General features: G+C 38.2%; 1 long non-coding RNA gene across 1 annotated transcript; it reads left to right on the forward strand.

Annotated features, from left to right (window-relative positions):
* The first annotated feature begins 223 nt into the window (after positions 1-223).
* Positions 224-16221, forward strand: LOC138685327 (uncharacterized). Its single transcript, XR_011324560.1, has 2 exons — positions 224-293; positions 15905-16221. It is a non-coding gene; the product is annotated as an uncharacterized lncRNA (long non-coding RNA).
* The last annotated feature ends 1724 nt before the right edge of the window (positions 16222-17945 follow it).

Raw genomic sequence — 17945 nt, forward strand, 5'->3', positions numbered from 1 at the left:
AACTCTTACTACAAGCAGGGTCATTGGCTTTGGGCCCTGGGCTTGTTTTTAGGATAGAAGGGGTAGTCCAGCCTAGTCTGATACTCTTGCCTTCTTGCACTTTCTGCAAGGGTAATTATTGTGTGCATTGCAATGTTTTGTTTTTTGTTTTTTTTTTACAGATCATATGCACACTCCTAAGATCACTGTACAATGATGCTGGGGAACTAAACTGCAAGAAGATGGATGTTGTAATTGGATCTGAAGGTGATGAACATGGGATCATTCCTGAGAATCACAGTCATTGTCTAGAGGTGAGTGTTGAAAAAGCTCCATCTCCTGCATGCAGGGTTCTAAAAAATAATAATAAATAAATAAATAATCCTAGTGTCAGACAGGGATATTTCACCAGAATGATTCAGTTATCTTTTAGGCACACTGAGCAGTTCGAGCATACCTTGAAGACATGAAATCTACCATAGGAAGTAGGCTTCAGTTTGTTAAGCATGAAGATATCTATCTTTGACCAGCTAGATTTTTTATATAAGGAATGGGAAGGAAGTGTGTGGTGGGTTGACCCTGGCTGGATGCCAGGTGCCCACCAAAGCCATTCTATCACTCCCCCGCCCCCCAGCTGGACAGGGGAGAGAAAATATAACAAAGGGCTCATGGGTCGAGATAAGGACAGGGAGACATCACTCAACCAATTACTGTCACGGGCAAAACAGACCCAACTTGGGGAAAATAAACTCAATTTATTGCCAATCAACCAGAGTAGGGTAATGAGAAATAAAACCAAATCTCAAAACACCTTCTCTCCGCCCCTCCCTTCTTCACTGGCACAGCTTCACTCCCGGATTCTCTACCTACCCCCCCAGTGGCACAGAGGGATGGGGAATGGGGGTTGCGGTCAGTTCATCACACATTGTCTCTGCTGCTTCATCCTCTTCAGGGGCGGGACTCATCACACTCTTCCCCTGCTCCAGAATGGGGTCCCTCCTACGGGAGACAGTCCTCCATGAACTGCTCCAGCATGGGTCCCTTCTACGGCGTGCAGTCCTTCAGGAGCACACTGCTCCAGCGTGGGTCGCCCATGGGGTCACAAGTCCTGCCAGAAAACCTGCTCCAGCATGGGCTCCTCTCTCCATGGGGCCACAGGTCCTGCCAGGAGCCTGCTCCAGTGTGGGCTTCCCACAGGGTCACAGCCTCCTTCAGGCATCCACTTGCTCTGGCGTGGGGTCCTCCACGGGCTGCAGGTGGATATCTGCTCCACCGTGGACTCCATGGGCTGCAGGGGGACAGCCTGCCTCACCATGGTCTTCCCCACGGGCTGCAGGGGAATCTCCGCTCCGGCACCTGGAGCATCTCCTCCCCCTCCTTCTTCACTGACCTGGGGGTCTGCAGGGTTGTTTCTCTTACATGTTCTCATTCTGCTCTCTGGCTGCCATTTCTGTGTGCCTTGCAACATTTTTTCCTTCTTAAATATGTTATCCCAGAGGTGCTACCACTATCACTGATTGGCTCGGTGGGTCTGTCTTAGAGCCGGCTGGTATTGGCTCTGTCAGACATGGAGGAAGCTTCCAGCAGCTTCTCACTGAAACCACCCCTGAAACCCCCCCCACTACCAAAACCTTGCCACACAAACCCAATACAAAGAGGTAGGCATCTCAGAAGAGAATACCACAAGTCATAATACACAAAACCATTTAAGACCATGAACACTCCCATGCAGTGCTATATACAGAGTGTTGAAAAATCAGAGCAGTCACTGTTGTGAACGTACCTTGCTGTTCATAGGGACTTTGAGGACAAACCTGTCTGTGCTTGTAGGGGTAAGTCACATGGCATGTGTACAATGGATCCAACGCATCCACTTATAGGTCCATTGAACATGAAGCTCAATCTGTCATCAAGAAAAGTGCCCAGCTACCTGTAAAAAAGGAAAATAAAAAAACACATTCCACATGCTTTTTATAAGAGGTTAAGGAGCTGAACATAGATAGGACTGTACTATGCAGGATGTCGAGCAACTCTAGTGCTGGCTGATAGGCTCCTGGAGACCAGACACTGGGCTGTTGTCTGAGGATGGTATTTTTCAAAATTATTTAACAGAACATTTGCCTTTCTATGAGGCTTTCTGATGAAAGTGACTATGTTCTCCTAGAGAATATATATATTCATAAATAGATTAGAAGTTAAACCTTTATCTTGTTGAACACTTCTAAGCTATTACCACTGACTGTTTTTGCTAAACAAGGGTTTATTATTTTACAGAGGCAAATATGAACAATTTACATTCTTACAATTTACTGAAGACAGTATGTTTGACATGGGAAACAACAATTGTGCTATTAGCATGTAATATAACACAAGGGAAAAAAATCCTGGAGAAATAATAGAGCAGTAGCAAAGATGGTAGCTGGAACCTGCAGGCATGGGGTAACTGGAAGAGAAGATCTAATTCCGTATACCGTGGCTTCATTATGTTTGAAACCTGCTACAAAGAATGTAGAAGAACCAGTTAACAGCATATGTACTGGTATCAAGGTTTATCTGTTTTAAACTTTCTGTCAATAAGCAAAATTTGTTTTGGAAGTAGCTAGTAAAATACAGAATGCCAAAACAACATTCTGAGTACAGTATTCAATGGCATCACAAGGAGTCATAAAATTGTTGAGAATTGATTACTGTTTCTTCCCCTTCTCTCTTTTCTCTCCTGGACTTGAACTTTTCATCATTATCTTGTTCATGGCTTAATTTTATTTTTGGAAATATGAAATACAAATGATCCTTATGTTATAATCTTTTTATACATATATATCTTTCCTGAAGGCAAGAACGGACACCTTCTTCTTTTTAAACTTTTGTAATAGTGTTTGTGTGAGACAAGTAGACTGAGATGTAGAAATGTCAGTGTGATCAACTAGTCTCTTCCAAAGTTACGAATCATGACATACAATTAAATTTTCTTAAAATAGTGAAGTACATTATATGTATGTGATATATCTATCTATATAAATAAAATACTTGGATTTACTATTAATTTTTGTTGTTGTTGTTGTATTTATATCTCATAGGATATTCTTTTAAAATATTTTAAGATATTTTTTTCATCAGATGAAGTTTGGAAACTGTTTTTCCAACGAAAAATTCAAAAGAGGAAAAAGATATGGAATTTAAGAATAATGCCATATTATCTGACACTCACAGAAAAATTGTACATAGGAATGTCAGTTAGATTGCTATTTTTTCCCATTTTCCCACATTTTGAGCACCAAACAATTTCCTGCCCTCGGCTTTTTAGATCCAGTCATTCTTACCCTTTTTGCAGTCTGGAACTAGCTTCAGATTTTTGCCTTAGCTGTATTACCTGCTTAAATCTATGTTTCTATTGGATTAGAGTCCCTTGAAATGCTTTTCTACTTCTATGATACTCCAGTGGGAAATATTCCGAGATTCCATTAGTTTCTATATTTTATGCTTCAGCACTTTGCTTCTAGTATTCTGTTCCAGGGTTTGCAGACCTTAACTGTAGTTACCTGTGGTTCCCTCACAGTTTGACTTTCATTGGTTTGTGATATAATTCTGCTTACTCTGTGGAGTATTTTACATAGCATATAGGCTCACTAATACTGGGAACAGAAAATATTTCTCAAAACAAGGGTGGCAAGAATGAGTCCACATATACCTAACCAGTTAAACACTGGTAATAAGAAGATGACTGTGTAAGGATTGTACGTAGTGCTTTTACTCTGAAACTGTAATCCCCCAAATGTTTAATAAAACTACTTAGTGCCATAGTTGTTCGGGTTTGTTTGCAATCCTACCAGAAGGTTGCCTTCCTTGCTAAACCGGTGATGTTCCCAGTAGCTGCTGGGTGTCACGCTGCTCGTTGCCTGCATATGGCTGCCTGCCTCATCTGGGCATCTTGCTGCAGGAGGGAAACTGGACATCTCACCGCAAAGTCTCTGCCAGAGGCAGAAAGAAGGGACATGGCTGTGATTACCTGACACCACAGACGCCTCAATAGTAATATTCTCCTGGTGGTATTTTTTTCCGTCTTAACCTAAGTCAGTCATGCATAGGAATCAGTCCCGTACACACGACACCCCCAAATCAGGAAGCGTAAAATATTCAGAGGTGGCTGAAACTTTGTATTTTACATAAACATCAATCTGCCTGTGACCTTAGAGTACACTGGTTACAGTTTGGCTGGGTGGCAGGATCTGTATTCAGGAGAAACAGAGCTATTCTGTGGAGGAATTGGAAGCAGTTTTGAAAGTCTTATTCGCTGTAGATGAGATTGTTAAATTCGTTATACAGGAATGAGTAATTTTTAGATAAGTGTATTAGGTCTCCCAAGTGATTTGCATGTATAATCAAATGAAAAGACCTCTGAAATATTGAAACTCCAGATGAGAAAAGTGAAATTCTATTAAGAAAGAAAGAACCTCTGCATTTATAGCACATTCAGAGAACATATGAGAGTATAAATTTAATGCAATGCAGCAATGCTCATCTTACTTTAAAGGTAATTATATAGAAAAAGGGGCATTTAAAATGTATAAGTAGAGGCTTTTTTGCACTCATACAGCATATAATTAACAAAGTTCTTTAAACCTATTCATAAAAGAAAGTAATAAACCACTTGTAAATAATGGCAGTCTCGTATTCTTTACAGTTAAATGTCAATAATCTGAATGTCTTTTTTATACTCAGTTATAAAACTACACTTTTGACATATTAAGTAGAAGCAGGTATTACTAGTATGGCATTTCAATTTTCTAGAGATTTAGACATATTCATATAAAAAGGATGCAAAAGGAAGAACTGTAGCTATAGAAAACTGGAATGCTTGTAAATTAAATCAATACTCTGCCTGCAAAACACAAAGCGATAGCAGAAAAGTGAAGTTGCAGAACATTTCACAGCAAAATTAAAAGGTGTAGGTGTTGAGACCTTAAAATACTAAACTGTAGGTGCAGAACAAGAGAATAAGAGAACTACAAAGGAAAGTACCAAAGCTTGTAGTGTTGTACAGATCAATTAATAATGATTTGTTTTGCAGCAATTACTGAATCCTCACAAGATTCATCTGAAAAACAAATCCAGCTTTCTTCAATGCTCATGTGTTACACATTCTTGTAGGAGCGAACACTTCTCAGAAATAAGGAGGAAAGGAGAAATAGGGAGAGATTAAAGAAACTATAAAGTAATAAAGGAAAAGAGAATAGAACATAAGTTATTTTGGACTTCTTTTTGGTCTGATTTGACTATTTTTTTCTTTCTTACCTCAGTCTTTGAGAGTCTTTATTGCACAGCAGACCACTGTTCTGGCATATGCCATCTTGAATAGCCACAGTGCAGGATGCTTCCTATATATTCCTCTCTGTTTGACCTTGCCCTTGAACTTGTGGATACCCAAGTAGGGGTGTACAGCTGGCTATAAGAAAAGAATTGCTAGGTGCCAGGTCCTACCACAGCAACAGAAAGCCTGGGCTAGATTGAAGGTTACAGCTCTGGAATAAACTCAGATGAAATTAGTTAGGGTTAGATTTTTTTTTCCTCCGATCTGACTGCATATGTCTAAATTTCAATGTTTAGGAACATCTAAGATTTCTTCCATGTTTACTACTGCCCATTGAAAGACATGGCACTTTGCCAGTTTATAGCAAGAAGTGAGAAAAAAATCAATACCTCTCTGAAATTAAGCCATAGTTGCCTTTGCTACAATTCAGAGACTGCACCTTAAGAGCCACAGTTTATTTTGCACCTAACCTTGGATTTTTCAGACTGGTTAGTTTTCCACAAAATAGGCTGAATATGCAAATTCTTATTAGAATCATTCAAAATCCTTTTAAAAATATATTTTGATTGTTTATTAGAAATAGAAATGTGTTGCCTGCATGAAGTAAATGTTTAATGTCAAAGAATATATTATCATAGGTAAAGTTTTCCAAAGCACTTGTTTCCCTGTTAGAACCACCAAAATTTCTTCCTCATATTTTTAGCTAAAAGGTAATTATGTCTGAACAGTCTTCTATATTCTATTTAAGATTTTGTATAGATAGAAACAAGATATTGTACAGTTAGATATATTTATACCTACATATAAATATATATGTATGTATCTATACACATATATACATACACACGCACACGCATGCAAATTTTTATTTAATACATTAAAACAAAGTGATTGAAATAGCTAAACAAAAATTTTTGCTATTCACTTTTATTTTATGATGAAAGAAAGCACCTTACAAGAAAGCTTCTTGTATCAATGTTAACAATCACTTTCAAAAGGCAAAGGGCAAATTCCCTTTACTGTTGCAGATTTTCCGAGAGCTGAACCAGAGGTAGATCAGATCAGAACGCCTCTTCTAGGTACTCCGCTCTCTTTCTTGGCTATGAAGGAAGACCAGGTTCACTGAAGCTATGTCCAAACTGTAGGTGGACACTGTGAGATGTCCCAAGATCTTGGTCTTTCACTTATTCGGTTTAGTGCCCTGGCTGGATGTCACCATGTTTCCCTCCTGCCTGCATGCTCATTTTTCCTTTCCAGACAAATCCAGAAGCAAGGGGCACAATGGTGAAGTCTGGGGGACTTCCTGCAGCACAGAGTGCTGGTGCAACCATGTCTGACAGTTCAGACACATCCTAAATTCCTCTTAGGAACCTCACTTAGAGTCTTAAAATTAGATGGTATCGATTCAGTCTTTAGTTTTCCAACACAGAAATTAAAGTGGTATTTGCTGTTATGTTGGGTTTATACTGGGTTGTTCCAGTTCTTTCCTGTATGCACCTCAAGAGGATCTTCCACATGCATATCCACTCTTAAGATAAGAGAAGTCACGCGCCCCTCTGCCTGTATGTAGCTCAAGTTCACAAGATTGCTCCTTCAGATCACCCAATGTGTCATTGCCTGTGCTGAGAAGGGTGGAAAATGAGCAGTCAGGCAGCAACAGTGGACTGGCAAGAAATTTAAGGAAACATTTAATTGAGGTTTCTGAAACTCTAAATTCTGGATCAATATGGAATCGGCACTAGAAAATCCTTCCCTGTGGCAAAATCTGCTGGTACATCTGATTCCTCTTTTTGCTTCATTTCCATGCTGGAATGAAGAAAACTGAAACAAATGAACAAATTTCATTTTGATGCCAAAGTAGCATCACTGCAATGTGGGGAGGATCTGAAAAAGCAGAAGTCTGGTCTGCAGTGAGGAGATTCAGACTTCTCCAACACTCAGCTTGATCAGACTTCTGAGCTGAAGTTCCCCTGTGCTTGCTAGTGACAAGAAACTAGATGATAACAAGGCAGGAGAGTGAAGGTGCAAGTGCTACAAAGCTACAAAACCCATGCACACTAAATACACATTTTATTAATATCTGAAATTGTAGGTTAAAGAATACCTGTGTGATGAAGTGGTTCCTATTTTTTGGTCTCAGCTATGGTTTTTTTTAAATTAAAGCTATCAAACATACTTGGAGTTGTTATAATAATTAGTGATCGTGCAACAAAAGTGCATACCTACTTCAAAGATATCACTACTACTTTCTGAATTCAAACATGATGATGTGATGTTGGATTATTTAACTGGTAACCCAATGATCATTCCTCTTTTTATTTCTTCCATTCCAAATAGTAATTTATTCATGGGATGGGAATCTTTGTCTGCGTTTTGAACTCAAACCTTGACACTGTGAAGCAAGCTGCTATGTTGATATTCATGATTTGGGAATTGAAAGCTGTTTGCTTTTTCAATCTCCTAAAATTTGAATTTAATATTTTATTAAATGTACCATAGTCATTCCCTCATTTGTGCAGTGAACAAACATGAAGGAAAAGTGATATAGACAATTTTAGGTCCAAAGGCCGAAGGATGTATGTGCAGAAGTAAAATAGGGAATTAAAAAAAATCTAAGCCATTTAAATCATAGAAAATTCATCAGACATTTATCTGCTATAAAAGAAACATAACTCTACTTACATTAAGGCTAATTCCCTAGTGTGACTCTGTAAATCTTGTTCTTTTCACTTTACTTTGATGTAAAACTATTTAAGAAAGTAATCTTACCACTTCACTGTTGTGCAGTATGACACTGTTTCTACAAAAATCACCATTTCAGTAACTTGTTCCAGGAGAAATCCAATAAGCTAAACATCTTGAGTTACTCATTTTTACCCCTTCACCACTATGACAAGCATTTCTTGAACCTTGCTTAAAAGTTCTTTCTCATCCTTTCAGGTCACCTGGAAGCTTATCAAATCCAGGCTATTTTGAGCTGTCAGTGGGTGGCAGGTAGTAAAATGAGGATTGGATTCTCATGTTTGATGGATTATTGTGATGGTAAGGAAGACCCAGCTAATCACAGCATAACCACTGGCCTGAGCAGATGTGAAAAGGCAAGCGCAGTTTTATCAGTTAAAGTATTAGCAGTGGCAGCATAGAAGTAACAGTGCCATTTATAGAAAGAAGCTTGTTTAAATACAGGACAGGGACACCAGCAGGATTAAAGAGATGGAGTAAATGCTAGACAGTAAAGGGTAAAATGAAAGAATAGAGTGTACGTATCAGTAAGAAAACTGGGCAGTGGCTTTTAGTGCGAATAACTTCATGGGGGAAGTGAAATCTGAGAAAGGATTGGCAAAATCAGTGATTAGAAGCTGAAGTAAAATTCAATTCAGAAAGGAGAAGATATATTTAACAGGAAGGATGATTCATGCAAATTGTTGCAGGGAGTCGTCTAATTACAAAAGTAATTACCTCAATGCAAATGTACCTTTGTTGGGCTGTGAGGTATGAAAGAACACATCAAGTGACCTATTGGTCTTTTTTGACCTTAAACTCTACTGATATATTACAAAATATAATAGACGTCTTTGCTGTTCTTTTCAAGTCCCTTATCTGAGAGTTCATGGGAGGCTGTTAAAATATGGAAGAGATTCTTATTCTAGTTATTTTTGCAAAAGTTTCAGGAAGGAAAAAGTTCTGCCCATAGATATGATAGTTCATCTTCAGGCCTCAGAACTGGTGCTCTGCCAAGATCAAAAGAACAGGCGCTACTGCTTGCTGCTGCTTCAGATTGCAAACACAGGGAGACATCGATGGTTTTGCTTACCTTTAGGTGAAGAATAAGGAATAGATACCTATATAAAGTACAATACAATAATGCAGATGCTGATTTAATACTGATAATACTAATACATGTAATTAAACTAACTGAAGCTATTAGGGAAATCAGTCAGAAGTGTGTCTGATCAGTCAGAAGTGGACGTGTGACAGAAGACATGCCCTCACAGGAGATACACAAGATTTCTTAGAAGAACAGTGGATAAGACAGCAATTGTGAAAAAGATACCTGGTTATTGTTCGAAAAATAACAGGCTTATTTTTACAAGGTCTGAAATGAAGGATTGAGTCTAGTATAAAAGTTCATATCTTAGAAAAGAAGGCTGAAGCAGGCAGTGTTTTTTGGGGGAAGGGATGCTGTTGTAGAGGCACGCCAAGAAAGAAGGAAACTGTCTTTCCTTAACAGTTGTAGGCAGAATTTGTACCAGAGCCATGATACTAAGGCTGAATCACTAGAGGATGTGTTTAAAACAGCTTGGTCTATTCAAGTTTTAGAAGAGCTGATGAACTGCAGTTTCAGTAGGGAGAAAAGAAGGAAAAAAAAAAGAAGAAAAGCAAAACTATAGCAAGGCTGGGGCAAGAGACCCATATGCTGACTTTCTGAGTAGCCGTTTCTGTGATAGTAAAGGTAAGAAGCTTTTGCCACTTATTTTTTGCTACTCTTTCATTACATGTGCATGTGGAAAGAAGGCAGAATGGTATTAAACTGACATCCTGCCCCAACTGCCAGAATGTCTTGTTATGACTTCAAAGTCTAGATTCACACAGCAGAAGGCACTGTCTGCTTTACTCACTTGCACACTAGTAAGGGCTCTCATACAGCCTGTGGGAAACCTGGGCTCAAATCCCTCTTCTGCTGTTGGAAGACTAGAAAATATAAATCTTTTTCATTTCGTTGGTAAGAAGAAACTCAATTGCCAGACTGTAGGGTATTTTGAAATTGAGAACTTCTCAGTCTCTTCTGTTAGTTCTTTTTCATTTCACATGTCATACTTAAATGTTCCTCGAGTTAGACCAAAAATAGCTATCTAGTGTCTTGAACACCTGCCTGGAAGATGGAGAACCTGAGGTTTTTGGTCCTGTTTGACTTAATGATAGACACAAACAGGGTCTGTGTCAACTTGCTCTCACTCCTCTGTGTGTGAGCCATGGTGCTGGTCTCACCAGGGCTGTTGCTCAAGGCAGCACCACTGATGTTCCCAAAGGAGGAACTTGTGGATGACACACAAGGGTGAAACCTCTTGACGGGATTCAAACTGCAGCTCTGGCCAAGGGCAATTGCTGGTAAAGTTTCTTTTGCCCATGTGGATCACACTTTGGACGTTGGTTTGCAGGTGCCAGCTCTGCTCACTAGCTTCCTGTCTCTTACATGTCTGTCTTGTCCATTCTTTTTCCAGTCTGACTCATAATCTCTATATTTGACTGGACTTTTTTAAAGTTAAATGCCATCTCCTTTTGATGCTGCCTATGTTATTCTGTCTTCCTCAGAATCACCTGGCTTTGGTTCTGTGATTGCTATTTGCAGTACAAGTCTCCAGGAAAGCAGCAGGCTCTAAAATTCCCATTAATATTTTTGATATATAAATCCCACATGTTGATGGAAAGATCCAGGGGTAATTGCAAAGACAATATCTCCAAGCTATTGAGGTCTGTTTCACACGTTTTTCCTTGAAGTAGTTATCAATTCCTAGGACGTAAAAAAGTTTATTGCAAAAATTTTGAACACACTATACCATTCTAATAAACTATTCCTGTTTCATCTTTCGTTTTATGCAGATATCAAATTGCAGATCTTTGTCAGAAATGAGTTATCTCAGCAGGGTGCAGAACAATAATTATTCATGCCAGGACTGCGGTGATAGACGTTACTCATAACGACTCAAATTAATCACAAGGCATATGATTGATGATGAGTACATCAGATTGTGTGGTGTGGACGCATGAGGACTGTGGATATTGTTAAACATGTCTTTGATCCAAAATCAGAGGTGATTTTTTTTGAGAGAGCTCAAATCATCTGGCTATTTTATTTAGTCATTAATATGGATCCACATAGCAAATAAAGGCAATCAAAGGCACTTCAGTTGCCACTGGCAACTTTAAAATCTCTGAAAGAAGAGGCTATAAACATTATTGCTTCACCATAGAATATTGTCAGTGAAACATGCCAGGCATGCCAACATAACATCAAAATCTTAAGACCCATATATGGGTCTTAAGGTTTTACAAGTAGTGTTTCAAGTAAAGAGAAATTTAAAAAAAAAAAAAAACCAAACCACTTTAGTATTATTTTGATCAGGTAGAAGAAGAATTTGACTTTTCCACTTTTGGGGATTTTGTTTCCTTAATTACATGCTGTTAGACGATAACGAAGGATCAGATTGGTGCCCAGGTTTATGTGTCCTTACTGAAGCACTAAGTCTCCACGTGGCCTCCATAGATTTTGAGTTTGCCACAGGATGGAGAATAAAGGCTTTTCACTTAGAACTCCTTTCTTTCTCATGTCCTCTGCACACATGAGGAGGGTGTGAAAGTAGTCTTGGCTCTCGCCCCTCAACATAGCAGCGAGCTGAGCTGAGCTTGGCAGGGGTGGTAAACAGTCTATACTATAGAGCGTTTGCAGGTTACTTTCTTTCTGGAGCAAGTAGGCAGCTGAGGCTGAGAAAGGGGTTGGAACTCTCTGAGTCACAATTTCTTCCTCAGCTTGCTCTGGAGGTGCTGTAACTACTTGCTGTCCCAGACACGGGCAATTGAACACAGGCTCAATTTGGCCCTCAATAAAGAAGAAATCATGAGTCTGAGAAAAATTGTTCTATTTCATGAACCAATTTTCTCATAAGAAGACACAGCACCTCTACAGAATTTCTGCAAACAGCATAGAAGACAGATGTATATTATCTGTGATGAGAGGAAATGGCTGAATTGCTTATTGGGAAAAAATTAGTTTCCTTGATGACTCATTATTTCAAAAATTGCCTGTCAAGTTAATAAGCAGACTTTATTATTATTATCGTTTATTATTTCTATTACAGTAGCACTCAGGGGCTGCAGTCAAAAACTGGGGTCTCACTGTGCTAAGCACCATGTACAAATAAAATCTTCTGATGGTCTCTGCCCCAAGAAGCTTACTGTTTTGAATCCCGGGATCGCAAAAATTTGGCCATATTTTTTATTTCAAGTCTCTGGGTAAGTATTTTAGAATAACTTCTAGTCCTGCTAATCAATAGTTTTCTGCAAATAAACTGTTGACAAACTAGCTTTTTTTTTTTTCCCTAAAGCAATTTTTTATAGTAGAGGGAATATATTGAAATGGTAAAACCATTCAAAAGAATCCAAATTTGTGTTTGTCCTTAGCAGACAGTGGCATAAGAAAATACATGATGAATCTGATTAAGAAGCTTGGACAACTAGTAAAAGTACTGACTGTTGTGGATTTGATTAGTTCTAAATCTTTAAGAGATGCTTAAGTGGATAGCTTCTAAAATAATCATTTTAGGTTGACAGAACATGTATGGTCAATATACATATACATAAGATACCACTTGCCAAGTAATAAGTTCCTTAACAATAAATTTTTTTAGCACAATTGCATTAAAAATGTGGCATTAAATGAAGCCATTCAGTACTGGGACCAGTAGAAAAACGATTTACCAACTATTAGATCTAGGAAACAAAAAAAGAAGTTCTTAAAAAGCTGATACTTTAATAGATGCTGAATAATAAGCAAATCATTAGGTACTGTGTCATGATGCCTTTACAGCTTTGCCTGTATTTTTAGTAGTAACTATATTTCCATAACTCCCACCTCCATATCTTGTCCATTATTTTTTCTTACTTAATTTGGCAACTCTAATTGACGATAATTTCAGAGTCACTGTATCTTCTTAAAGTAATTCATATCACATTCACCTAGCAGTATGAGCTGCCCACTCCTTGTATTTCAATTGAGGTTTTCAAAGAGAACATTTTGTTAGGAGTGTATTCACCACTTAATTTAGTGTGCTCAAAAATCATCTTGATAGTCTATAAAAATAATGGTACACCAACTTCAAAACAGTCTATTGGCAGAAGTGGAACCACATGCCTCCGGCCTGAATTTGACATTGTCTTTTGATATTAGTCTAATTTATATATATTTGATATGGGGTAGTTTATTTCTCAAAAATGTAGATTTCAAAATCACAGAGGCAGAAGTTATTCAGTATTTTTTCCTGGAATGTAAAAGTGTGAGGTTTTAAAAGCAAAGGTTAAAAGTTGCTTTTACTTCTATGTTATATTCCTTTGTAGTACATTACCAAAGCTTCGTTTGCGGTATTTCCTAAGTGCAAATGAGGAAAAACTCCAAAGACTGGTGATTTAGACTTTTCTAGACTTTAATTGAACTTTTCATTAATATTCCAACTCTAGAGTATCATTTTCTCTTGGTCTTTCCTGAAGGCTATTGCTCCTTCCAGTCAATTACACTGTATTTTTTTTCAGTTGGTTTTTCTTAATGAAGTGTAGTCTATTTACAAAATTAACTGCCCTGTCCCACAAAATTTATTGCAATACAACATGGTGTGTATCATCAACCTGCCCAATGTAATACAGCAGATTTCAGGTAAAGGTGAGAATGGAACCTCACAACTTTTTAAGCATTTCATCCCAGCATCTTAAATGCATGAACATTGTCTTCAGTGTATCTTTTTTTATTAGTAGAGCAACGAAAATGCTCATGAATCAGTTCGGAAACTGAGAATTAGTTCAGGTCCATAGTGTTGCTTCAGCATAGCATTGCTCCAGCGTGCATTAGCTGCACATTTTGTTGTTATGTTAAAACATCGAGGTATAGTGAGTGGCCTTATTCCTTGATGTCTGAGGGGCAACCATATCGTTTTGATATCAACCATATCATTTTGATATATGTTTTAGAGAATTATTTTCCAGGATTTTTTCCAGTAAATGTATCCCCCCTCCCAAGTATTACTATCTTTCTATCTGTACTTCTCAATTAGTTTTGAAGAATGTCATTGTGTACCCTGAGTCTGGGAAGTGAAATGATCAGGTAATATTCAGAATCACTGGGCCATGTAATCTGATTATGAATGTTTACCTTGTGATTCAACTGTAGAGGAGAATCAAAGCAGTGGGAAGGACACATGGAGTGAAATTCCAAAATGAGCTCTCAGAAGTTTATCCTCCTGAAATGAATATTCCTAACTGCAAACCACATTTGCAGTAACTGAGATAAAAAATAACAACCCTTTTGTGCTTTATAGTAAAGCTTCTACTCTTTAACTTAATAGATCAGGTAGTAATTCTTCTACCCTTACTTGATATCATCTGCTCAAGCTTGCTCAAAGCTATCATATTAGGTGTGAGGCTACCAAAGGAGAATGAATCAAAGAATTTTGGAAGAAATTTGTTGGTTAAATCTTTTGGGCAGGTGGGTACTGGTGATGCAATAGGTTCTTTGAAGCACTGAGATTGCCTGATGCTGTACAGCAGTAGCAGAAGAATGTTAGATTAATGGATGCCTTGTTTGTGCTCACAGTGGCTCTGTAAGAGAAAGACTAGGGATAAATTGGAAAAGAATTAAAAATGAGGGTTCAGAGACAATGAGAAACAGAAAGCAATCTAAGGATCTCAGAAGAGCCATAGGGTATGTAAGGATTGGGTTGAGATGAAGAGTCTGAGAAGAATATGGAATTCTGGTGAAACAAAGCATATTCAGAGATATGAGCTCCTAAAGTTCTTCTGAAGATTAACCTGAATTCATGACAAGTAGTATGTCTGTTGGGAGGTCATTTCAGATCCTAAAAATACCTTGAAATGAGCAGATCTTTTTAATGAAAAATTGTGGGCATATGAGTAATACCAAGAACACTAGACTGAGGAGAAACTGTCAGGGTTTATAGGCTACTAGTTCCCGTACCTACTGATATCAGTGATGATTCAGTCACCCTCTTACACAAACACAGTTTACGAGGTTCTATTTTTGTCCACAGAACCTGATGGTGTTCTTATAGGGTGGCTATGATTCAAGAGAGTATGCATCTCCCCATCGGCAAGTGAAGGCAAAGTGGGTGGGAGAGAGGAGGGAAGGGAAGGGGAAGAGCCATCATTCATTCCTGAATTCACTGAGTATCACACAGGGCAAGAAAAAAGCAAGAAGGAATCATGGTTCTGTGATGTGAGTGCAAACCCAGTATCTTCTGGGACTGTTCCTGGCATGCTGCACTAAGATTTGCCAAATTTACCAGTCTGACCCTACCCCACTCCTACCCCCAAACTTACAATATCTATACCAGGGATATATACTCCACTGAGTGCCCCAGCTACAGTTACTGGCCAGTTGAATGGTGCAAAAGTGCCAGGGAGGCTGAGTGTTACCTGAAATTTCACATGTGGTAGAACAAAATATTCATAAAATATGCAGCATCTGTTGTGACCCGTGCATAACTGGTTCGGGTTGCGCTGCAATCCCTCATGAGAAACACCATGTAACCTCAACAGTCTGGATCAAGCCTAGATGCCTGGCAAGTCTAAATACAGTTCATCTTTCTGTGGTTATTGCAAAAAAGTCTTACAGCCATTTCTTTCTATTAAAGCAGTGATGACTGACAAATGCTCTGTTTGCTCCAAGATTCCTCCTTGGGAAGAGATAGTGCAGCTGAATACAGACAGCCTTCATTTGCTTGGAATCCCTTCATGCTTTTCTCCTCTGCTGGCTGATTTCTTAATGCTTGTAAATATTGTTCTCTCATGGAGGCCTCATTAATAATAATTTTTTCTTTTCTTTATTTTCTGCAGGTGCATACCAGCTCAGAAAGAGTGGTTTCCAATGGGAGGTAACCTTTGCCCTTCAGTAGTCTAAGGTTTCCATTGCTGACTTATTTTCTTCACCAATCACTACTTTTCCCTTCCATGTCTTCCATGAACTATCTTGATTGCTATTCGATATAACATGTTAGAATATGCTGAACCTCACATTTGATTAAGGGATGCCATTGTAAATTATTACCTTTTAAAAATTGTTAAAGATGTGAATGCAGAACCACAACGATTACAAAAAATCAAGGGAACTGTCTTACAGAACAGGTATTGTCATAAAATTTGTTGGACAAGTCTGAATATTTGGTTTAATTGGGGTCTCAATTTTTTGGGTTATTTTATAGTTGCATCAGTAAAAGGAAGTCATTGGGATAGAGAGGCTGGATCACCCAAGGGAAGTGTGGATGCCTGGACATGTAACCAAAATTTTGAATAGACATTTCAACGAAAAAAATATTAGTATGTCATGTATATCTAGCCTTAGGTAAAAGCGAAATAGGTGGAAAAGCAAAATTGCCAGTCTTTTAAAAGTGTGACTAAATATGAGAATGTCTGATTTTCACTAATCATGTGGCAATAAAATAACCTAAAACCCCCACATGCATTTACCAGAAATGCTAAGACGCTGTTAACACTTTATAAACAGCTGACTGATCTGTCTTGATGGTCTCATAAGAAGCCTAAATATTCTGGTTTTCCATTATTAGATCTCCTACCTAGGTATCTCTGCAGTTAGCTATATGACTAGGTTTTATGACCACATTTGCTCATTGGGAAGTATTGGGGTTTTAATTATATATATATATTATTTTTTTTTTGCTTGCTATTCCTGATTGATTTTAAATTCACACTTGATTTTTTAGCTCCTCTAATGATATAAGGCCTTGTTGAATTCTAGATGGTTCTTCTGTGCAATGTCCTTCAGCTTTTTTATCTTTAGTTAGGTACCATTAACCTTTCAGTGGTGCCTTCTCCGCATTTTAGACTGGCCAAATTTTGTGTCTTCTGCTTTCTATCTCTGCTCTGCACATTGATATTTTTCTCATTTATGTCCTTACATTTAAATGGCGCTAGTAATGTTTCTTTTGATGAATGTATTTTTAAAATAGCCACTCTGTAATTCCCTTTTTAAGATCCTGATATTGTTAATTTGGACTTGCATTTCAAATCAGAAGCCTGACTTGAACCTGAGGGCTGCAACTTTGTTTGTAACCAAAGGTACCTGTAACTAATGGTAGTTATATAAGATGTGCCAAGAGCATGAATATGGACTTCATAGTTTATTATCATGGGTTATTAAATGGAGTTCTTTGGGGAAAAATTAAATAGACAGTTTACACACTTATGGGGAGACTTATTTTCTCTCCTGCTGAAAGCCCCATGGGATGTCTACCACTGTCCTCTGAATTGGATGATTTTCTTATCACTGAGGTACTTTGGCCTTCTACTAACTTCTTAATCTCTCAGATGTGGGCCACTGGTTGTATGAGACCCCTTTCATAGGTATGCCTCTTTGTATCTTCCACCTCCTTAACCCTTATCTGGCCTGGTACTGCATTTAATATTTTTACTCTATCAAGATATTGGACAACTTGTTCAATAGTTGAAGGTTATCATGCCATAATAGCTTTAACCAGATACTTTGGGTTTCCTCACATCCAGTCTATTCCCACCACTAAGTCAGTTATCTCAAAATTCAGTTTACTTTCCTATTTAGATGTGCCAAGTTAAACTGAAGGATATAATATTTGTCTTAGAAAACACTGGGCCATAGAAAATACCCTGCATCCCTTTGACTGATTTATTTCAATTACTGATGTTTAGTTTTCTAAGCTTATTATTACAGAATGGCTTGCAAGGGAGCTCAGCAACTGTCTGTCCCCTGTCTCACAACACTGTGGTGAAACAAATTGTTTCCACTGCAGTGCAGTAAAATGCGCAGTTCCACCGATATGCATAGTGATATATTCCCTCTCTTATGCTCATCTGCCTTTCTAGTTTTACCATTCTTATGGATTTC

Source organism: Haliaeetus albicilla, chromosome 5, assembly GCF_947461875.1.
Source record: "Haliaeetus albicilla chromosome 5, bHalAlb1.1, whole genome shotgun sequence".
Classification (NCBI taxonomy): domain Eukaryota; kingdom Metazoa; phylum Chordata; class Aves; order Accipitriformes; family Accipitridae; genus Haliaeetus; species Haliaeetus albicilla.